Raw genomic sequence first — 22,993 nt, forward strand, 5'->3', positions numbered from 1 at the left:
GGAGAATCCCCATGGACACAGGAGCCTGGCGGGCTGCAGTCCATGGGGTCACAAAGAGTTGGACATGACTGAGTGACTAAGCACACATAGCAGTGAGTCCAGGAACTGGAGCAGTCCATTCACCCTGAAATTCCTCCTTGTAACACAGTCTGCTCTTCCTCTCCCATCTGTTCAGGACCTCTGCAGAAGTAAGAGATTGTGCACAGCCTCCCATGGGTATGCAGATGGTGCCGGGCATCTGCAGAACTTCCTGGGCCTGTATCTACCACGTCAGACCCTCTGGGGGAGCTCCCTTGCTGGCGCATGTGATAGCAGTGTCCTCATGGCACAGGAGAGTGTCTTCATTACATGGGGTAACAGTGGGCAGGTGACTATAAGATGCCTCTGTGAGAGGCTGGCAGTCAGCCTAGGGATCAATAACCAATAACCAGCTGTGAAAGACAGCTCCCAGAAAGCTGCCTGGTTCTGAGTAGTGAAGGTTCCAGGAGTGAAGCAGCCAGCAATCGGAGTGGCCCCAGTGGCAGCAGCAAACTTCAGTACAGCCTGGTGGCCAGTATCCCCGGGGAGTGTGACACTGATGTCAGCCATCAGTTTTCCATGGCAACAATGGCATGAGCCACCAGCAGAAGCTTCTCCCAGGCCCTTTCCAGGATTGTGATGTACATGCCATCACTCTTCCCTCTGAAGGTTCTGTTTCATTTGGAATTCAAGGTTCATGCCAAGTAGGGCTCCAGACATTGTAAAAGTTGCTCTTTGAGTTATGTCAGGAACCCAGAACCATGCTGTATGAACTCCTGTATAGTTAGTGTAGTAAGACCAGCAACCATTTATTTGATGTCAGCTATGAGTCAGACCATGAGCTCATGGTGGGGGAAGATAAGGACGAAGCAGATCCCGGTCTTGGCTTCATGGAGTATGGAATCTAGTCTTCATGCCATTCCACATGCTATTCTGCCATGCAGATATAGGTCTTTGCACTGGAAAAATGCCTGCTCATAATTAGGAGATCTTACGCTTCCTTCCCACTCTCTGATGGATCATCCTATGCCCCCTTGGAGTGTATGCAGTGCACTTTGAAGACACCAGGACCAAGACCTAGAAATTGAAGGTAAATAGGCAGATTTTGTTGTTGTTGTTGAAAGTGACAGAAAACCCACTCAAACCAGTAAAAAAGGGAATTGACTGGTTCATATAAACAGAAAGTGCAGAGGTGGAGCCAGCCTCTGGGACTGCAGAGACGTCACTCACGTTTTGAGGACCCCTTCTTCCCTGATCTTCTTACTCTAAGAATGAGGAGAGGAGTGGGATGTGGCTGCAGAAAACTGAAGGCTTACCACTATTCAGACAGTGATGCCTCTAGAAAAAGCTTTTTACTCCTAGCATCCATGTAAATATCTTAAAGATGGGTGTGATTGGTGCAACTTGGGTCAGGTCCTCATCCCTGAATAAGTAACCAAGGTAGAGGGATACAGAGGTCTGACTAGCTGGGCAGGGATCACATCCCCATCACTGTCTCCTGCAGAGCTGGGCAACATGCATGATTGCAGCCCAAGCAGAACCACATGGAATTCTCCAAAGGAAGGTGGGTACTGTGACCAGGAGAAGGAGGGAAAGGATGTGGGGCAGATAAAAATTTTAAATGCTGCTACAGATAGTGAGGGGCAGAATGAGATCCCTGCTCTATGATTCTCTCCATTGTACCACACAGCCTGGTAGCTAGATAATCAAATAGAACACTCCTTAGCCCAGGTATGAGCCTAAAATGGTCCAGGTCCTCATTCTTGCTCATTCTTATACAGGAACTGTTAATGGCAGAACATTTCCTCACTCCTAATATTTCTTTCTAGGTTTCTTCCAGCCATGAGGGAGTAACAGAGACAGACTTACCTAGAACACTGGATAAAACATATGATACAACAAGTTTTTAGACAATAGACAACAGATAGCACTGGATTATGATCCTTGAAAGAACAGAAACAGATGAACCCCATAAGCACCTGGCTTATGCCAGGAGGTGATTCTGATCTGTGGTGTACAGACAAGGAAACTAAACAGAGACTGATGGTCTTGTGAATTGATGAGACAGAGACTAGAGTTCAGGAAATTGAGGTGGCCAGGATTTGCAGGGCAGAGTAATGGAGAGGAGGGATCTGTGTAGAGAAAGCCCCCAAATCTGCACAGTATTCACAGCATTGTTGAATATATGAGGCATCTTACAAATGTGATGACAGATGCCCGGAGGGTCATATTTCATAGTAGGACTAAACTACCTCTAGAAGAAAAGCTACTCTAGTCTTACCTTTAAAAACAAGTTTCTAAAAGTTCATCCTGGTCTTTTAATGGCATGCCAGAGTGAAGTGCAATCCTCTTTAAAGGATTACAACAAAATCCAGTACTCAAAAGCAAACTTACATTGTGCAGCATTCAATCAAAAATGAATAGAAATGCAAAGATGCAGAAAAATTTTACCCATAACTGGAAGAAAACTAAATAAATGGAAATGTATTGAGAAATGACAGAGATGATGGAGTTAGTATTTAAGGATACTAAAATAATTCTTGAAAATGTACTTATTATGTTTAAATGATTTAAAGGAAAACATGAACATAAGGAGGAAGTAAATAGTAAAAGCCCCAAATGAATTCCCAGAAATGAAAAATATTTGAAATGAAAATTTCATTGGACAGAATGAACAATTATTTAGACACTGCAGAAGAGAAGATTTATATACTTGAAGACATAGCCTAAGAAACTGTTCAAAATGAAGCAAAGAGAGAAAAACATTGAGAAAAAAATCGAGTCTCAGTGACCTATGGGACAATATCACATAGTCTGACACACGTGAAACTGTAGTTCCAGGAGAGAAGTAGAAACAGCAAAAACATCTGAAGAAGTAACAGGCAAAATCTTTTCAAATTTGATAAGCTGTAAATACACAGACCAAAGAATCTCAATGAACCCCAAGCAGGATAAACACCAAGGAACATTATAATCAAATTGCTGAAACCAGCAATAAAGGCAAGATCTTGAAAGCAGTCAGAGAAATTAAAAAAAGACGTTATGTACCCAGGAACAAAGATAACAGCTACACAGACTTCTCGTTAGCAACTAGGCAGATCAGAAGAGATTTCAACAACATCTTTGAAGTGCTGAAAGGAACAGAAAAAACCCTATTAAATCTAGAATTCTCTTTCCAGGGAAAGCAGTTTTCAAAATGAAGATTTTTTTTTTTTCATACAAATGAAAGGGGATAGAATTTGTTGCCAGTAGACCTATGTAAGAAAGGTTATAGAAAATTCTTCAGGAGAAGGAAAATGATACCAGGTAGAAACTTGGATCTACACAAAGGAATGAAGAGAGCAAGAAATGATAAACGTTGGAGTAAATAGAAAGTATTTTTTAAAAAGGTAGTTGACTGGTAAAAAAGATAATTGACTGTATAAAGTAAAAGTAAAACTGCAATATTTGGAGGTTCATAATATATGTAGAAAATGCATGACAACAATGGCATGCAGAATGGAAGTGTACGGCTCTAAGGTTCTTATACATGAAACAATATAATATAATTTGATGGCAGACTGTGATGTGTGATAACAAACTGCAGAGCAAACACTGGGAGAATAACAAGAATAGTACTAAGCCCAAAACAGAGACCAGCTTCTCTGGTGACTCAGACGGTAAAGCGTCTGCCTGCAATGCGGGAGACCTGGTTCAATCCCTGGGTCGGGAAGATCCCCTGGACAAGGAAATGGCAACCCACTCCAGTACTCTTGCCTGGAAAATTCCGTGGACTGAGGAGCCAGTCCATGGGGTCACAAAGAGTCGGACGGGACTGAGTGACTTCACTTTCACTTTCGAAACAGAGACACAATGGAATCTTGATGTTTCTTTCTGTGTATAGGGAGTGCCATCAGCATAATACAGCTGGCCTCTCTTCTCTCTCTCTCCCTAATTCTTTTTAATTAATTAATTAATTTTGATGGTTCTGGGTCTTCATTGCTACTCAGGCTTTTTCTAGTTGCAGTGAGGGCTACTCTTTAGCTGCAGTGCATGGACTTCTCTTTTTGCAGAGCATGGGCTCTAGGCAAGTGAGCTTCGATAGTTGTGGCTTGAGGGCTTAATTGCCCTAAGGCACGGGGAATCTTCCCTGGGGATCCAACCCATGTCCCCTGCATTGGCAGACAGACGTTTAACTACTGGATCACCAGGGAAGTCCCTCTTTCCCTCATTCTGCTCCAGGAAATGGCAAGTGGGTTACCTGATTGTGAGTCAGACTTGTGTGGCCCAGCCCTTTACTCTGGGTATAAACTGCCTGCCAGGAACACATGTTTCTGCTGTGCCCCAGTGTGTAGGGGAGGCTGGTGACAGGGCACACTTGTCTGTGACTTTGTCGGTGAGTCTGACTAGTTCTAGGTTTCCGCAAGGATGCCCACTTACCTGTAGCCATGAGCCTTGTTCTTCAGGATTTGCTTCATGTGAAGTAAATGTGATATTTGGTCTCCATCTGTTTTGCTTGGTCTAATTTCTTAATTGGTTTGTATGTGCTAAGTTGCTTCAGTCATGTCCAACTCTTTGGGATCCTATGGACCTTAACCCCAGGCTCCTCTGTCCACGGGATTCTCCCAGCAAGAATACTGGAGTGCGTTGCCATGCCCCCCTACAGGGGATCTTCCCAACCCAGGGATCGAACCCAAGTCTCCTGCGGCCCCTGCATTCCAGGTGGATTCTTTACCACTACCACCACTAGGGAAGCTCCTTAATTGGTTTAGAAATCAGTATTTATTGAGATACTCCTCTGCTATACACCACAGATAGTGGTTTATCAGTCAACTCCCTGACAGATCAAGGGTGCCCCATCTGTTCCGCACCTGCCTCGTGTGGTTGGCATGGAACAGGGAGGGAGCGGCAGTGGAAAAGGTGATGAGGAGCCCCCTGGTGCTGGACTCCGGGAGTCACAGAGGACTGGAGGGGCCTCAGTGAGCCTACAGGGAGGGAGCATCTCAGTTTTCTTTCCCTCACTTCCTGCTCAGAGTCTCCAACACCTCCCCAGGTCCTCCTAGCCAGGCCAGTTATGACAGTGGCACAGACTGGGAGCCGAAGACCTGGATTTCTTGCCTAGCCGGGCCACTAACTCACCCTATGACCTTAACCAGGTTATGCCTCTCTCCCCAGTCTGGCCTGAGTTTCCCCATCTGAAACAAAAAGGGTTATTCTAGACAGTATCTGGGCTTCCCAAGTGACTCAGTGGTAAAGAACCTTCCTGCCAATGCAGGAATCACAGGAGACAGGAGTCTGATCCTTGGGTTGGGAAGATCCCCTGGAGGAGGAAATGCAATCCACTCCAGTATTCTTGCCAGTATGTTCCATGGACAGAGGAGCTTGGTGGGTCACCTGGGGCCGCAAAGAGTTAGACATGACTGAGCATGGAGCAGAGAGTATCTAATAGTGGTTCCTCTGGTCTTCATGGTGTCTGCATCTAAATGACAAACTCCAGCCTAGGCTACGTGTAGACTTTCTGTGTTCCATTCTTCTTTTTTTCTCATTCTCTTTTTCATTTGATTTTTTTGTTCCTAGGCAGTTGCTGACATTGGGAAGACTTCACATAATAGTTGGAATTTCTAGCTTTTCTTGAAAAGGTCTTTGTTGTTGCATGAGAGTCACAAGCTGGACTTAAGTGGCCGTTGGCTCTTTTAGGGGTGCATGGCCTCTCCAGGGGGCTGCAGTGCCCCTTGGCCATCTCCATCACGTTGCAGCCTGCTGGCCTGGCAACACTTGTCCTGGGGCCTCCGCAGAGATGGTGGGGAAGCTGTGATGTGAACCCTGGTCTCTGGATTCCCAGACCAGGGTGATTTCTACGATATTCTGTGGCCAGTTTGACTCTGCCCAGATGGGACAAAAGAGACGATTGAGTATTTCAGAACTGCCCCATGTTACACTCCTGGAACCTGAACCTAGAGTGGAGAAGACACAGAACTTTATGGGCTCTGTGGGTCCTGGTGTTCTACAGTGGACACCCATGCAGGAAACACAAGCGCAGTCAGAGGTGCCTGGGCTCTCCTTAGGTCCTCTTGCTCCCACCCCCCCAACCAGTGGCTGAGCCAAGAGGCTGGAGTTAAAGCCCTTCCCCCATTGACAGCTTTATAGATTGCTCCCAACCCCCCACCAGTGTGGTTAAATCATTGTCAGAGGCACAAGGTCGGGTCACCAGCTGGCTGCCCCATGCAGAGGAGACTAGTGGTGGTGTTAGGAGGGGTGGAGAGCCTATGGGAGTCCCTGCCTTCTATCTCCACAGCCCCAGGCCCCACACTCCCCGGTCCTGCATACCCTGCTTATAATCCAAAGGGCTCCTATCCTATTAATAAGTGATGCTGAAAAGTAATCTCAGCTCTGGTGACATCCTGGCCCAGGGAGGGAATAAGGGCTCTGGGAACGTCAGACAGACCTGTAGTTGAATCCTGGCTGCCCACCAGCCGTGCCCACCAAAGTCAGTTACTGAATACTCCGAGCCTCAGTTTCTTCACTTGTCACCTGGGACAAATACTATCCAATAACTCTACATCTCAGGGATTCTATATAGATACAATAAATGATAGGAGTGTGAACGTGCAGTAGCAGTGGCAGTTAATAGGCTCTCAATAATTGTCCGTTTTCTTTCCCTTCGTTGAGCCTCTGGGAGCTGCTCCTGGGAGTTCTCGGTTAATCTGTTGAGTCTCTGTGTCATATGTGTGCGTGCATGCTAACTCGCTTCAGTCATGTCCGACTCTTTGCGACCCTATGGACTGTTGTCTGCCGGGCTCCTCTGTCCATGGGATTCTCCAGGCAAGAATACTGGCATGGGTTGCCATGCCCTTCTCCAGGGGATCTTCTTAATCCAAGGATTGAACCCGTGTCTCCTGCAGCTCCTGCATTACAGGAGGATTCTTTACCACTGAGCCATGGGGAAAGCCCCCTCTGTGTCATGTAGGCACACTGAATAGCCTAGAATGAGAACTTTTAGGACAGAAAACTAGAAAGCAACCTCTATTTAAAAAATTAATCTCTTTAACATATACACACTACTACATATAAAATAGATAATAGGCGCCTACTGTATAGCACAAGGAACTCTACTCAATCCTCTGTAGTAACCTGTATGGGGAAAAAAATCTCAAAAACAGTAGATATATGTTTATGTATCACTGATTCACTTTGCTGTACAGCAGAAACTGACACAACATTGTAAATCAACTCTACTCCAATAATTTTTTAATTAAAAAATTAATCTCTTAGACTAGCCACAACTTACAAAGACCTGCCCCCTGCCTCTCACTCAGTCCCCGCAGCTATTGTGTGAGAGTGATATAACTGTCGTCCCCCCATTTGCAGATGGGAAAACTGAGAGACAGAGTAATTCAGTGAGTTGCTCAAGGTGACAAAGCTAAGTGTGGGAGGCGACCTTGGCTGTCACAACAGGTCTGGCCGTGGGGCAAGGCTCTGCCCTCCCAAAGAGTCAAATAACATGGTGGGGGATTGTGGCTACAGCTGAGGGCAGGTTCTGGCTGCCTCCATCTCTCACCTCCCCCAGAAATGTGCTGTACTTCTCCTGTCCCCTACCTGGTGAATACTCCTGCTGAATAAACGCATCCTTCTCCCCTTTCAAGGCTGGGAGAAATGTCACCCCCTCTGAGAAGCCTTCTCTGACTTCATCTCCCCTGAAGATTTTCTCCTCTCTACTCTTACTTCTATGCTGCTCCCAGGGCTCACCTCCCAAGCCCATGGGGCTTCTTATCTTCCTACTCAATAGCTTCTTTCCCAGGTGGAACCTGGATGACAGCCCCCTGGAGGGTGGAGTCCATGCTGGTCGGCCTTATTTCCAACCTCTGTCCACAGGGCACCCCCATCCTACCTCTCTCCCTCACCCAAGTGTGGGATGGACAGGCCACAGGCTCCAATAAACACAAGTCTAACCCTTTAGCAGTATGTATCAAAAGCCTTTAAAAATACACATGCTTTGACCTACTTATAAGATCTACTTCTAGGACATTTTCCTAAAGAAATAATAAAAAGATATATGTATTAAAATGTTCATCTTGGTGTTATTTATAAAGGACAAAATTTGGACAGAACTTAAATGTCCAGTAAGGAAGCTGACGTTAAATATATGATTATGCTCGGGACTTCCCTGGTGGTACATTGGTTAAGACTTCTGCTTCTGCTGTAGGGGGTGCACATTGATCCCTGGTCGGGGAGCTAAAATCCTACATGCCTCTTGGCCAATAAAACAAAACAGAAAACAGAAAAAATATTGTAACAAATTCACTAAAGGTTTTAAAAGTGGTTTACATCAAAAAACACTAAAAATTATGATACTATGCCTGAATACTTGGAATATATGTAGTAATTAAAATGATGAGATGTATGCTGTGCTTAGTCACTCAGTTGGGTCCAACTCTTTTCAATCCCATGGACTGTAGCCCACCAGGCTCCTCTGTCCATGGGAATTCTCCAGGAAAGAATACTGAAGTGGGTTGCCATGCCCTCCTCCAGGGGATCTTCCCAAGCCAGGTATAGAACCCAGGTCTCCAGCATTGCAGGCAGATTCTTTACCATCTGAGCCACCAAGGAAGCCCATGAATACTGTAGTGGGTAGCCTATCCCTTTTCCAGGGGATCTTCCCAACCCAGGAATTGAACCAGGGTCTCCTGCAATGTAGGCAGATTCTTTACCAGCTGAGCTAGGGAAAGCCCAAAATGATGAGATAGATCTATATTTCATTAAGACCAAAAGATGTTCATAATGTGGTCAAGCTCAGTTGCTAAGTCATGCCCTACTCTTTGTGACTCCCAACAGACTGTAGCCCACCAGGCTCCTCTGTCCATGAGATTTCCCAGCAAGAATACTGGAGTGGGTTGCCATTTCCTCCTCTGGGGAATCTTTCCAACCCAGGGATCAAACCTGAGTCTCCTGCGTCTGTCTCCTGCATAGGTAGGCAGATTCTTTACCACTGAGCCAATGATGTATTAAGTGTAAAAAGAAGATCATAAGAAAAGAAGTATAGAATGATCTCTCTTCATATACGTGTGTGTGTGTGTGTGTGTGTGTGTGTGTGTGGTGTCTGTGTGTGGATAAAGACAGGTATAATATCTACCAAATGTTAACAGAGTTATCTCTTGGTGGTGAGATTAATGGGTGATTTATAATGTTTTACTAATCCACGCTTTTCTTCAGTGGGTTACTTGGGAGATTGAAGAAACAGGAGAAACATTTATTTTAAAGTTGAGTGTCACAGGTTGGGTGCCAGGAGCCTCTCTGAGGCTTCTCCCATTAGAGACTGAATAAGGCCAGGTGAGGCCAGGTGGAAATGGGGACAGGGTAGGCAGCAGGGGCACTGTAGCTGAGCCAGCTACGCTGCTTCAAGTCTGAGCCAGGCTGAGTGACATCAGGTTTGGTTCTTGGCCTGGGTCGGGCTCCAGGAGGCACCCTGTAGCCAGGTGATTGTCCCGCCCCAGCCCGCACCTGCTCCATTAATCTTCCTTGTCCCAACCCGGCCGACAGAGCCCACTCTGTCTGTTGACCTAAGAGGAGGGTGCCAAGGGCCCAGGGAGGGGCTCCTGCTCCATACCTGCCGTTGCTCAGCAGCTGAGCCTGGAGCCCTCACAGGGGGCCAGGTTTGTCAGCGCTGATGGATGGGGGCTCAGGAAGGCCGCTCTGTCCCGCCACCATTGCCCTGCCTTCCCTCGCCCATGCTGTTCCTTGGAGCTTTCATCCCCTAGACAGGACGGCTAATGAAGTCCAATCTGCAGATGGCCATGACCCACACACAGACCCCTCCCCCAGTGCACACCTGTGGCCCTACAAGTTTTCTCATTTAAAAGTCCTCTAAGCCCGAGAACATAGCAAGTCAGATACTAGCTTTTTTATAGATAAGAAAATGGAAGCAATTAACATAACAATTCAAATAACAAGGTAGATGTATATTTTACTGAGATCAAAAGATATTTGTACTATATTAAGTGAAGCAAGCATAGTATGACAAAAGTAGAATATCATTTTCCCCATGTAATATACATACATATATATACATGCACATATATGGAAGGACATCTACCAGCTCTTAAGAGTGACTGAGCTGGTATTTGAACCAGGTGACTGGGCTCACATCCATGCTCATTTCACTGTCTGTCATTCCTCTTTGTCCTCAGGTTCTTCCCTCCTTCAAAGCTCTACCACCACCTCCAGGTGGCCTCGTGGGACTCCTCCTCCAGCGGAGCTTGGACCACCTCACTACAGCATCAAGTTTGTGTTCATCCCAATGCCTGTACCTCTGAGAGCCCCCAGCTGGTGCCATGGGGTCTTTGCCCCACCCCACTGGATGAGGCCTCCCTGGTCCCCATCCCCTCTGGCATCACCCTGACGGCACCAAGTCCAAGACTCAAAGCTCACACACTCAAGAGGAAAGCCTCCTCCCTTGGATGCCATTTATTCTTCTTTTGCATATAATCCTTCTCAGCTTGGATAACTGACTCCCCAGGCCACAGGTTTCTAGATATTTTGTATTGGAGTAATTTGCAAGTTGCCTTGCCTGGCATCTTGCTTAAACTCCAGTTTTTCCCACTTAGCAATATATTATGAATATTTCCCCTTTTAAGAAGCATTATTTTACAACATAATTTTCAATGGGGTATAGTTACCCCTTTGAATATATATAACAATCCAATATATATTGTGTACTTGGGCATGATCAGTCGCTCAGCGGTATCTGACTCTTTGTGACCCTATAGACTGTAGCCTGCCAGGCTCCTCTGTCCAAGAGATTTTTCAGGCATTAATTCTGGAGGGGGTTGCCATTTTCTCCTCCAGGGGGTATTCCTGACCCAGGGATCAAACCCACATCTCCTACATCTCCTGCATTGATAGGAGGATTCTACTGTGCCACCTGGGAAGCCCTATATGTTTTAGAATATACAATAATCTAATCTGTCCTCTATGACTGACCATTTCTTTTGTATTCAACTTTTAGATACATATCTAATAATCTAATATTTAAAATATAATGTCTAATATATAATTATATAATTTTTTATCTATGGTTGGTGACCGCAGTCACGAAATTAAAAGACGCTTACTCCTTGGAAGAAAAGTTATGACCAACCTAGATAGCATATTCAAAAGCAGAGACATTACTTTGCCAACAAAGGTTCGTCTAGTCAAGGCTATGGTTTTTCCAGTGGTCATGTATGGATGTGAGAGTTTGACTGTGAAGAAAGCTGAGCACCAAAGAATTGATGCTTTTGAACTGTGGTGTTGGAGAAGACTCTTGAAAGTCCCTTGGACTGCAAGGAGATCCAACCAGTCCATTCTGAAGGAGATCAGCCCTGGGATTTCTTTGGAAGGAATGATGCTAAAGCTGAAACTCCAGTACTTTGGCCACCTCATGCGAAGAGTTGACTCATTGGAAAAGACTCTGATGCTGGGAGGGATTGGGGGCAGGAGGAGAAGGGGATGACAGAGGATGAGATGGCTGGATGGCATCACTGACTCGATGGACGTGAGTCTGAGTGAACTCTGGGAGTTGGTGATGGACAGGGAGGCCTGGCATGCTGCGATTCATGGGGTCGCAAAGAGTCGGACACGACTGAGCAACTGAACTGAACTGAACTGAATATTTGTATCTAACTTTTTGCCATTCTAAAAGATAGTATTATAAATACTTTTGTTGATACATTTTTATGCAGTTTCTGATGATTTCTGTAGGCGGAATAACAAGGCCAAGAATTTTGACCATTTTCAGGCATTTGATAATTCCATCAGCAAGAAAGGATGGGTCAATTTTTAAAATAATTGATGTAATATATGAACATGGTAAAAATTTTAAAATACCAAAGGACAGTAATCATGACAGTCACCATAGCTAACTTCACTGATGGTCTCATACAGGCTCCTACTTTTGTATATTATTATATTGTATATAGTGTAGACTTGTTGGATATTGTATTCTACTATAGATCCTATGAGAGAAGAATTACAATTATTTCTATTTCACAAATGACATCAAGGCTTAAAGAGGCTGCCTATGGTCACCACACTGTAGGTGGCAGGTCTATCATGCAAGCCAGGGAGCCCACTCCTAAGCCACGCTGTTGACACTACGGAAGAGAGGTGGGCAGCTCGCCTCTCCTGTGCCGGGAGAATGACAGGAGCTACAGTGAGAAGACAAGGCTGTGCCCTGTGGGCTGGACCAGAGGGAGAGGGGACAGGCGGGCTGCAGGCAGGGGCCTCTGTGTGGCTGCACAGTGCAGTCCAGAGCTGATGGAGAGCCAGGGCGGCTTCATGGACATTGCTGAGGCAAATCCACAGGGCCGGGGGGAGGCTGGGCACCCAGGTTTCTAGTGTGGGAGGTGGGCGCTCATGGTGGTGCCATTCACAGGGGTGGAACCTTGAGGAAGAGGTGTGACCAGGTCAGGGAGGAGAAGCCTTGCACTGGGGGTGTGCCTTTCACCTGACCAGGCCCTCCCCCTGAGGCCCGTGTGGCTGTCTCTTCCCACAACTCGCCCAGGGCCTGGCATGCATGCGGCACACTGAGGGCTGATGGAGCCAGAGCCCCTGTCAACCCGCCTGCTTCTCTTTCCCCTCCTCCTTCTCTTTTACTCCCTCCTGTTGCATGTTGCCCTGGTGTGATGCCCATTCTACCTCTCTCCCTGTCTGAGGTTCTGATGATTCTGACCTATTTGTCCTGCCCCTGGAGAAGGGCGGGTACACCCCTCTCCTTTCCCCCAGTGTTGATCGTTCTTGGAAGGGGAAATGGCTGGAAGGGGGTCTGACTGCTAAACACAGAACCCTTCTTACGTACTCTCCCCTCTCCCTGGGTCCAGGAAGCACCCTGGGTCCAGGGAACATCCTGGGCCTGGCAAAAAAACTGCAGCCCAAAAAGTGACTGATAAAGAGGTCCAGAGAATAGGGAGCAGCCTGGCTCCTGCATTCCTTTAGGTCAGTTTCATTAAAAGCATCATCACTGAATGCCTACCATGTGCTAAGCATCCAAGGGACACTGGGATGAACTGGACATGGTGCCTGCCTTTGAGCTATGACCCTCTCCTCCTCAGAAAGCTGAGTCATAAAAGAAAAGTAAACTCAGTACCTTGGACATGGAGGGGTAGCCTTAATTCTGCATGGTGAGTCTAGGCTGCGAAGCTGGAACACTCAGCCCTGGACCCTGATCTGCCACTAACTCTGCCTGTGACCTTGAGCCAGTCTCTTCCCCTTTCAGGGCTTCGGTTTCCACAGCTGTGAAGCCAACATCCCATCTCAAGGCTCCCTGAGGCCATTTCCAGCCAGAGCAATAGGCAGTTCTGTTCCTGGACCTGAGTCCTTTTTTAGCTGCTGCTGACTTTTTCCTCCCACTCTTTAGAAGCAATGAGAAGAGGCTGGGGTGGGGGCAGGGGACACGGGGACTGTGAAGAAATTCCCAGACTGATCTGTTGCTTTTTGTGTGTGGACAGAGGAACTGGGGAATGCTGGGGGAGGGCGGAGGGGAAGGACAGGGATGAAGTGAGGAGGGGGTGAGGAGGGTGCCCAGAGGAGACAGAAGAATGAAATAAAGGCGGATCCAACAAAAGAAACTGAAAAGTGAGTGACAAGTTTGAGGCTGCAGGCCTGAAGCCGGCCAGGCCTTTAGGGTGAAGAATGGAGACAAACGAGCTAGATTTTCATGCTTGGTGGACGGTGAATGAAGAGCATCTTTTAAAACCCTATCAGGAACTCTTTGGATTGTCATTAGATCTGGAGAGGGGAAAAAGACAGAGGGAGGAGACTGCTGAATTTGGCCCCCTGGGTGTGAAAAGATACTGATTCTCTGCTGGCTGCTGGGGGCTTTGGGCCTTCTTCTTCCTGGACCCAGGCACGCCTGGGCCCCCTCAAAGGTTTTGATAAATTAGTTATTTTGAGGGCTCTTGAAATTCAGTGGCAGGCTCCCCCTGCTCTCGGTGGGTGACACCACACTGGAGCTAGGAGGGAGAGGGAGGGCTGGGAGGACACGGAGTTTCAGGCTCCTTGTGGGGTGAACCAACCATTGGGGTTTGGTGGGGACAAGACTTGCAGTTCTGAGACTGGCAAAGTCCTAGGCAAACCAGCAGGATTGGTCACCACACTTTGGGGTGAGACTGGTAGGTAAGGGAGGGAACTGTTTTGTCCAAAGCCAGTCCCACTAAGGTGTGGAGTCAGGGCTGGCCCAGTCTTGGTCATGGCCTTGGTCCTGGCCTGCAGCTGACTGCCCAGCTGACCTGCTCAGCAGGGAGAGAGGAGATTCTAAGATGGAGGTTCTTTGTCTAAAAAGATGATTGGAAGCATTTGAATATGACTGGATATTAGATCATGTTGTCGTTTAGCCACTAAGTTGTGTCCAGCTCTTTACACCCCATGGACTGTAGCCCGCCAGGCTCCTGTGTCCATGGGATTCCTAGGTAAGAATACTGGAGTAGATTGCAATTTCCTTCTCCAAGGGATCTTTCTGACTCAGGGATTGAACCCACATCTCTTGCATTGGCAGGAGGATTCTTTACCACTGAGCCACCAGGCCATATTAGATCATCTCACAGAATTGTTAATTTTATTAAGTATAAAAACTGACTTAGTGTTTTTTTAATGTTCTATTATTAGACATGGACATGGAAGTCCTTACAAGTGGGATGGTAGATATCTGGGACGTGTTTTAAAAGATTTCACTCAAATAAAAATAGAAGTGTGTGTGCAGGGTTGGGGTGGATGGGAGCAGGGTGAACAGATGAAACAAAGTTGATCGTGACTTGATGGCTCTGGGAGCTGAGTGACAGAGCATGAGGACACAGGATTCTGTTCTATTTTGTGCATATTTGAAAATGTCCAAAACCAAAACTTAAAAAGAGGAAAAATAGAGCATTGCAGTGGTGCAGTGTAGCGGTGGTTAGCACTGCTGTCTCCAGGGCAAAAGAGCTTGGGTTCAATCCAGCTCCACCTCTCACTGGGTAACATGTAACATGTTAATTGCTCTCAGCCTCAAGTTCATCATTTGTAAAATGGAATGATAAATCTGATCTCATAGATTAGTTAACAGAAAGCATTAGAACTGTACTTAGATATAGTAAATGCTCAATAAAAATTTATTGCTATCCAGAAAAGGGGATAGGGCTTCCTGATAGTTCAGTTGGTAAAGAATCTGCCTGCAATGCAGGAGACCCTAGTTCGATTCCTGGGTCGGTAAGATCCGCTGGAGAAGGGATTAGGCTGCCCACTTCAGTATTCTTGGGTTTCTCTTGTGGCTAAGCTGGTAAAGAATCCGCCTGCAATGCAGGAGACCTGGGTTCAATCCCTGAGTTGGGAAGATCCTCTGGAGAAGGGAAAGGCTACCCACTCCAGTATTGTGGCCTGGAGAATTCCATGGACTGTATAGTCCATGGGGTTGCAGAGAGTCGGACACGACTGAGTGACTTTCACTCACTCACCCAGGAAAGGGGAAATTTGAGTGAGCCCTTTCAGCCCAAGAGAACCCTTTGGAGCTTTGATGCTGGGGGAGTGGTTGATATCCTGAAATAACCTTTCTCGGATCAGCTATCAGGACTTCCTATATTGTGCTCAGCTGTGTCCGATTCTTTGCAACCCCAGGGACTGTAGCCCATCAGGCTCATTTGCCCATGGGATTTTCCAGCCAAGAATACTGGAGTGGAGTGCCATTTCCTACTCCAGGGGATATTCCTGACCTGAGAGGCCATTATTAGGACTCAGGCCTCCTCTATACAGTGAAACTAGATAGGCTGCGTCCCTTTCCCTTCCTGCAGCTTCCATGGAGCCCCCGCCTGCCTCTCTCTTCTGTTCTCAATCTAATGCGTTTGGCCAACCTTAGTTTCTCCCTACCGTCTCCAGGAGGTCTCAGTACCATGCTCATGACTTCATACTTTTATTTGACCAGTTTTAATCTGGTCTCTGTCCATCCACCACAAATGTAAGAGGGCAGGTTTTAGTCTCCTAGTGGAGTCTCTCTCACAGGCTGAGTGCACAGAAGCATGAGAACATGCTGGTTTGCACATAGGGACATCACACACTCAGACACACGTGCACACACACAGAGGCATGGGCACATGCATGCACACACATATACATGCAACTTTAAGGTAGGTGTATTGATAACCTGCTCATAATTGGGACCAGCTGCCAAGAGGTCAGAAAGCCTAAAGTTACAAGAAGAGAAGGGGGATGGGGCCTGGTCTTGCTGGTCCAGGGGTCCGTGGTGCAGAGCTGAGCAGGGTTGCGAGTGGCAGAGACTGGAGGCTGTCAGCACTGATACCAAGCTCTCTGCTGAGGTCTGTGTTCTCAGAGTCTGGTGCCAGGCAGAGAGTGGTAGTGACAAGCCTCTTGCCTCTAGGCCAGGAGACAGCATCAAGAGACTGGATGTTGGAAGGCAAGAGCTGACTTCCTGCCAGACTAGAGCCATTGCTGATGGTGCAGTGGTGGCAAATATGGAAACAAAATAAAAGCCTCCATCTGCACTGCACCTGGCACAGATGCTGAGCACTTGCATAATTTCATTTAATCCTGACAGTTACCCTCTGAGGTGTCATTGCATCCTTTTATAGTTGAGGAAACTGAGGCTCAGAGACATTAGGTTACTGGCTGAAGGTCACACAGCTGGGAAAGAGCAGATGTGGGATTTGAACATAGAGGATCTGCCTTCAGAGCAGCTCTCAGCTGCTACACTCTATTATTACATTTACACTGAATAGAAAACAAACAAAATCTAACACTGGGGAAGGATTTATGTTGAAATTGTATGATGTCTCAGGTTTGCTTCAAAATAATCCACAGAAGTAGTGCTGAGTGAAGTGAATAGTTATGTGAGTGAAATACAGCTGCCTTTGAGTCAATGACTGTTGAATTTGGGTGATGGATACATAGAATTCATTATACACATCTATTTGTAATTTCTTCATAATACATTTCACTGGTCCTGGGTTCTACCTTGCCTTTATCATCACTGGATGACTTTGAACATGTTGCTAAACCTCTGTATGCCTCTATTTTCCCACTGGCCTTGTCCCATCTATTTCCAACTCATTGCAGGACTGCAGTTATGCTCAATTTATGCCCATGGATTAAGGGGTGTGAAACCTGGATCTGCTGAGACACAACCTCCCCCCCCATTTAAGGACAGCCATGGACCCCTTCTAACTGAACATCATTCTTTGCCTTTCACTTTCAAGAAAGAAAAATTATGGAAGAGATGCCTTTGTGTTTGGTCTGTGTCAGGAATCCTGGAGTGGAAAATAAAATGTGTGTGCGTGGGTGCGTGCGTGCGTGTGTGTGTGTGTGTGTGTGTGTGTATGGTGGGGAATGGGCAGTACACTGTTCACTCCACCTGTGCGGGTCTCCTCTTCTCTTCCAAGTCGCCACCTGTTCATTCCTCGTTCAAAAGGAGCGTAGGGGCCCCAAGCAGAAGGGTGGTACTCAGACCCTGGGGGAAGCAAATGAGGCTCTGGGCCTCCCAAACACTGAGGATGATAAATGGGATCCAAGTCTTTCAGGCTTCATTATAGAGTCACCATGGGTTTGCCCAAACCATGGCAACCAATTCAAGCAATGATTAACCTAATAAAGCAGAGGCAAAGGGGAAAAAGATGCCTTCAAGACCTCAAGTCAGGCCCTGGTTCTCTAGAGGCAGTAAATTTCCCTTCAGTGGGTACGGTGTCCAGGCTCCAGACGTCCTAAATCTCTGCCTCTGGGAGTGGGGGTGGGGAGGCCTGTGAAAGCATAAATGAATGGCAGAGATCAGCTGGGGTGGCTCCAGTGCTCACTTGGTGGTGCCCCTCCTCGGCCCTTCTTGGAAACAGGCCCAGCACTAGGGGACACGGAGGCATCTGCTTTAACCCCTGGAATCAAATCACCTAGGCTTTCTTCTGAATTCTGATCTATTTGGTCCTAGGGAGGTGTATATCTGTGAGTGTGTGCATGCACACTTGTCATCTGTTTGCCTATCTCTGGGGTGTAGAGGGCAGGCAGCAAAGATTCTGCTACTGCCTCTGTGATGGGCACCCCCTAAGATGGACCCCTGTGATCCCTGCCTCCTGATATCCATGCCCTTGTGCAGTGCCCTCCCCTTAGCTGTTGGCTGGATTTAGTCATTTCTAGTGAATAGAATCAGAGAAGGCAATGGCACCCCCACTCCAGTACTCTTGCCTGGAAAATCCCATGGACGGAGGAGCCTGGTAGGCTGAAGTCCATGGGGTCGCTAGGAGTCAGACACGACTGAGCGACTTCACTTTCACTTTTCACTTTCATGCATTGGAGAAGGAGATGGCAACCCACTCCGGTGTTCTTGCCTGGAGAATCCCAGAGACAGGGGAGCCTGTTGGGCTGCTGTCTCTGGGGTCGCACAGAGTTGGACACTACTGAAGTGACTTAGCAGCAGCAGCAGTGAATAGAATGTGGCAGAGGTGATGAGATGTCACTTGTGAGACTGTTGTTTTTGTTGTTCAATCAGTAAGTCATGTCCGTATCTTTGTGACCCCATGAACTGCAGCACTCCAGGCTTCCCTGTCCTTCACCATCTCCTGGAGCTTGCTCAAACTCATGTCTGTTGAGTTGGTGATGCCATCCAACCATCTCGCCCTCTGTTGCCCCCTTCTCCTCCTGCCTTCAATCTTTCCCAGCATCAGGGTCTTTTCCAATGAGTTAGTTCTTCGCATCAGGTGGCCAAAGTATTGGAGCTTCAGTTTTAGTATCAGTCCTTCTAATGAATATTCATGATTGATTTCCTTTAGGATTGACTGATTTGATCTCCTTGCTGTCCAAGGGACTCTCAAGAGTCTCCTTCAGCAGCACGGTTCAAAAACATCAGCTCTTAGGTGCTCAGCATTCTTTGTGGTCCAACTCTCACATCCGTACATGACTACTGGAAAAAACACAGCTTTGACAATATGGACCTTTGTCAGCAAAGTGATATCTCAGCTCTGTAATAGGCCATCTAGGTTTGTCATAGATTTTCTTCCAAGGAATGAGATTAGATTACAAAAAGATTAGCTTACAAAAGACCACGCCTTCTGTCTTGAGTGTCCCCCTGCCTCTTGTTTGTTTGCAGTGAAGGAAGCCAGTTTCCATGTTGTGAGCTGACCTATGGAGAGGGCCATGTGGCAAGGAACTGAGGAAGGCTTTTAGTCCAAAGTCGCTGAAGAACTGTGGCCCTCAGTCCAATGGCTCTTGAGGAATTAAGTCCTGCTAACAGTCACATGAGTGAGCTTGGACGTGGATCTGGCCCCTGCAAAGCCATCAGGTAAGACCACATTCTTGGCTGACACCCTGACTGCAGCCTCATGGGACACTTTGAGCCAGAGTCACCTGTCTAAGGTATACCTGGATTTCTTACCTACAGAAGACCCACATAATAAATGTTTCTTGTTTTAAGTAGTAGAGTTTTGGGTAATTTGTTATGCAGCAATAATAGATAACTAGTCCAACAGAGGTAGTATAGCTGGTGATGATGTTAGAATAGCAGGGGTGTAAGTTTCTCTCCATAATTAACAAGGTTATGGGCAAGTCATATAACTTCTCCATGATTAATGGGAATTCGGTCCTGGTCCATGCCTTCTTAGTTAGTCTTCTCTAGGAATAAGATAGAGATAAGGTGGGTATTATAATGAGGTCTGCTTCAAATTGCAGGCAGGCTCATGAAGTGTATGGACATATCTGCCATCTCATCTGAATCCTCATAAAACTCTGTGAGGCAGATGTAATTTTCTGCATTTTTATACATAGAGACATTTTTATATGTGGAGGCTTAGAGAAGCTAAGTAACTTTCTCAACTGATGGAATTAGGAAGTGCTGGAATTGAGATAGATGTCAGGCCCATGATCTAATGGACTATCTCAGGAGACATCACCCACACCTGACTATTGGAATATTTGCTGGTGATCACCAAAACAATGGTTCTCTTGTGATAACCCAATTTCACCAAATCACATGTGGCATCTTCTGAAATGAACCCATAGGCAGCCAAAGACAGGTTATTTTGGTGCTGAGGAGGGTATGAGGGAGGAGAGGTAACAGGTCTCTATATAACTAATTAATTTATTCATTCACTTGTTCAATAAATATTCATTGACCTTTATATAGCAGCCAGTCAGAAGAAGGAATGAAATTTCTAAACAAATAATTGAAATACCTTCCATTCAGTCAGTCAATTTACTGACTCATTGAAAGTGAAAGTGAAAATATTCACTGCTCAGCCATGTCTGACTTTTTTTGACCCCATGGATTGTAGCCCACCAGGCTCCTGCGAGGAAGCATATACACTACCATATGTAAAATAGATAGCCAACGGAAATTTGCCATATGACTCAGGGATCTCAAACTGGGGCTCTTTAACAACCTAGAGGGGTGGGAAAAGGTGGGAGATGGGAAAGAGGTTCAAGAGGAAGAGGACATATGTACACCTATGGCTAACTCATGTTGTTATATGGCAGAAATCAAACCAATATTGTAAAGCAATCATCAGTCAATAAATTGATACATTTATTTTCAATAAATAAATATAAGTTTTTTAAAAAAGAATACTGGAGTGGGTAGCCATTCTCTTCTCCAGGGTTCTTCCCGACCCAGTAATCAAACCCGGGTCTCCTGCATTGCAGGCAGATTCTTTACTGTGTGAGTCACCAGGGAAGCCCTATTGACTCAATAATTCATCCTAAAAACATGTGGCATATGGTTAGAATAAGTACTCATTGGAGACATGGAGGATACTTCCTTTTGTCAGGAGGGCACAAATGAGTGAACAGATAATTACAAATGCTACCTGGAAAGTTCAAGGATGTTCATATGCACAGGATATTATGGGAGCAGGAGCAATGAGGGAGAAATAGTTCAGAGAAAGATTCTGGAAAAAGGTGATATCCGCACTGGAAATTTGGGAAGAGAAGAATGAGGGTTTGGGCAGAGACAGCATGGTGGGAAAAAGGGTGGGAGGGGTTCTGACTGTGTGTGAGGGGAAGACTTCAAGCAGGTCAGTATTCCTGGAGGGTAAATGCCAAGGCAAACAAGGCATTGTGAAAAAGAGGCTGTTGCAGCAGGACTGTAGTCGTAAGCTTAAGTGATTCACAATGATGAAATAATAGCATATATAATCCAACTTAATCCTGACAACAGTCCTGTAGACTATTGCTGGAGACTGCTCACTCACCCTTTCTTTACTTCTTCCTGGCACATAGCCCCTAGTCCAGTTAACTTGAGGGAATATGATCATGTATTCCTAGAGGAATATGAGCATAGATGAAACATGTTATTATACCTCTGAGTCTAACCTTTAAGACTGTGAGTGAGGTTCCCCATGACTTATTTCCTATTCCCACTGCCTCAAACCCATGGCAATGAGCCTCAACCATGGATGGCAAGGGCCCAGCAGCTGAGGGAGGAAGAAGATGGGAGGAATGTAGGTCCCTGAATGATGTCACAGAGCAGAGCTATCCACCCACATGGAACGCTCACCTCAGATGAATTATTAGTGAGTCTGTCATAGCACCCTGGCTTACTCTATCAGGGAGTATTATAGTGGGAAGGACAAGTCAGTAGGATTTAAGGATTAATTGGTTGTGGGTAGAAAGAGAGAAGGGTCAAGACCAACCCTGTGCTTAGTCACTCAGTCGTGTCCAACTCTTTGTGACCCCATGGACTGTAGCCTGCCAGGATATTGTGTCCATGAGGATTCTCCAGGCAAGAATACTCGAGTGGGTTGCCATGCCCTCCAGGGGATCTTCCCAACCCAGGGATCGAACCCAGGCCTCCCACATTGCAAGAGGATTCTTTACTGTCTGAGCCACCAGGGAAGCCCAAAACCAACCCTAGATTTCAAGTATGTATGACTGGATGATGCTAGTTAGTGAGATCAGGAACAAGAGGCAACATTAGTCTGAAGTTAGAGGAGAGTAATTCTATTTTGGACATGTCTCATTTGGGGTGCCCAAGTAATGTCTGGATATATAATCTTGGAGCACAGGAAGGGTAGATCACATCTGGGGAGGGTCACAAGGAAGGGGTGGGTGGCCCTTGGCCTTTATGCCAACTTGCACTGCACAGGAATGCAGAAGAAATTCAAATTCATACAAAAGCAACCTCCCTACCCTCACCACCCCCACCAAAAAAAACCCTTGTGAGAATGAGAAGAATTTGAGACAAATGAAGATGATTATAATAATAATTATTATTATTATAATAACCATTTATGGCAGCTTAATATGCACTAAAAGCAAGCACATTTAATCAACCCAATTAAATGGCTACTATTTATTGTCCCAAATCTGCAGGTGAGGACAATGGGCCTTAGAGAGGCAAAGGGATATAATTGAAAACCACCAGTTAGTGGCAATACCAGGCTTTGAACTAGTGTCTGTGTGATCTGAATTATTCTTAACTACTCTGCCATTAGTGTGTGTGTTTGGAGGACTTCCTTGTGCCTTTGTTCTTGGAATAACTAAAACTTCATTTTAACCCAAAGAATGAGACCGCTTTTTTTAATATATATATTTAAGAAACACATTAAAGCATCTTATCACAAAGATAGAAGCACTTACAAATTAGAAACATGCAACCGTCTTCCACAGTCAAGTTAAAATGTTATATATATACATATATATTTTCCTGTTTTCATAGCTGAAAACTTCAGATCTTATGCCAAACTCACCCACCCTAAAAATTTAATTCATTCTTTCTGAAATTATCTAGGCCAGCAAATAACCAAAATATAAGCTATTATATAAGGAAAGCACAAAGTTAAAAAAGAATAAATGTAGAAAATACCCCCTTTCCACCTGTCAATCAAAGGCAAACAATGGCTCTTTGCTATTGCTTAACCTAGATTGTCTTAAAAAACTATTTAATTGCAAAGTTCCAAGCCAGTTTTCTCAATTAGGGCTGCTGCATCCTAAACTTCCAATGTTGTTCCACTTCAGACCTCTTAGACCTCCTCATCTGGCAACTCAACTCTAACTCCATCATTTATAA

The 22,993-nt window shown here is 45.9% G+C and overlaps 1 pseudogene; it reads right to left on the minus strand.

The window, feature by feature from the left end:
• Positions 1-76: 76 nt before the first annotated feature.
• LOC113885229 lies at positions 77-738 on the minus strand (annotated as a pseudogene).
• Between the last annotated feature and the right edge of the window lie 22,255 nt (positions 739-22,993).

The sequence above is a fragment of the Bos indicus x Bos taurus genome, chromosome 28 (assembly GCF_003369695.1).
Source record: "Bos indicus x Bos taurus breed Angus x Brahman F1 hybrid chromosome 28, Bos_hybrid_MaternalHap_v2.0, whole genome shotgun sequence".
Taxonomy (NCBI): Eukaryota; Metazoa; Chordata; class Mammalia; order Artiodactyla; family Bovidae; genus Bos; species Bos indicus x Bos taurus.